The following is a 1,233-nucleotide window of genomic DNA, read 5'->3' as shown; positions in this document are numbered from 1 at the left end:
TTTTCGATGTTATTATTATTATTATTATTATTATTATTATTATTATTATTACTATTATTATTATTATTATTGTTATTATTGTTATTATTGTTATTATTGTTATTATTGTTATTATTATTATTATTATTATTATTATTATTATTATTATTATTATTATTATTATTCAGGTCATTGCCTGGAATTGAACTCGGAATCTCGTATTATATCACTCTCTGAATCCTCTCAAAAGGGAGAAGCTGTTGTTGGTTCCTTTCTATGGCTGCCAGAGACTGGCCAAAATCATCATTCAACAGGTAACATCAGAAATAGCCATTCTGTAGCTATTTGCTGCAGTAACGATAGACATCGAGGAAAACTCGAAAATCCTCGAAGCCTATCAGACCAAAAAGGAGAACTGGTCCGGGATGACCATAGAACTACTCATACAAACGACCTAAAAGAATGTGGATCTCATCTCAGACCAGATTCTTCTTCCTGTAGGCCGCATAATTCCAGTCAGAGTAGATGGAAGGAAAGCAAAGCGCCACATTTGCTTTTCAAATAATCATTTAAAGGCCTTTTGCCCTAGACTGAAGAAAAAGAGACGGTCACTTCTCCTCCCTACACCAACAGTCACCAGAACTCAAGCGACAACAGCAGCAGCAGCACCATCACTATTAGCAGATTTGCCTACACCAACAACCATACCGACACCGAGTTTCCCCAGACACTTCTCAGCGCCCGAAGAGTTTCCACTTTCCAATACGGAGCACGTGGACATCACAGGGGGACAGTCGGACCGCGATAAGGAATGGAAGTTGAAAACTAAAAAGCGGAAAAGAGATAGAAAGAAAAACAAACATATGGACAAGCAACAACAATCCTCATGCACACAAGAAGTAGAAAGAAAAAAATCAAACCAACAAAAACAAATACACACAGAACAAACACTGCATCGACACCTAAAACACAAGCCATTCCACACACACAACCACAACAACAACAAACACAAAATAAAGTGACTAACATTACAAACTACATGGCAATAACCACAAAAATCAACGAATTAATGAAGTATATAACACACACAGTCATTACACAAGAAGATTTTGTCACATTCACGATCTCCCTACATGCATATATACAAATCATTCAAACAACATAAAACACATGCACATACTTAAAAATCCAATTCTCACAGGAAATCGGAGATTTTTTAAGGAATAAATATCACCAAAAGAATTCTTTGTGATT

At 35.8% G+C, this 1,233-nt stretch overlaps 1 protein-coding gene across 5 annotated transcripts in view; it reads right to left on the bottom strand.

Moving 5' to 3' along the window:
* Window positions 1-1,233, bottom strand: part of LOC106868886 (uncharacterized) — a 113,406-nt gene that overhangs the window by 78,322 nt on the left and 33,851 nt on the right. The gene's annotated exons all lie outside the window — the stretch shown is intronic.

Source organism: Octopus bimaculoides, chromosome 16, assembly GCF_001194135.2.
Source record: "Octopus bimaculoides isolate UCB-OBI-ISO-001 chromosome 16, ASM119413v2, whole genome shotgun sequence".
NCBI classification, from domain to species: domain Eukaryota; kingdom Metazoa; phylum Mollusca; class Cephalopoda; order Octopoda; family Octopodidae; genus Octopus; species Octopus bimaculoides.
Note: the sequence above shows the minus strand (reverse complement) of the source record. Positions and strands in the feature narration are given on the sequence as shown.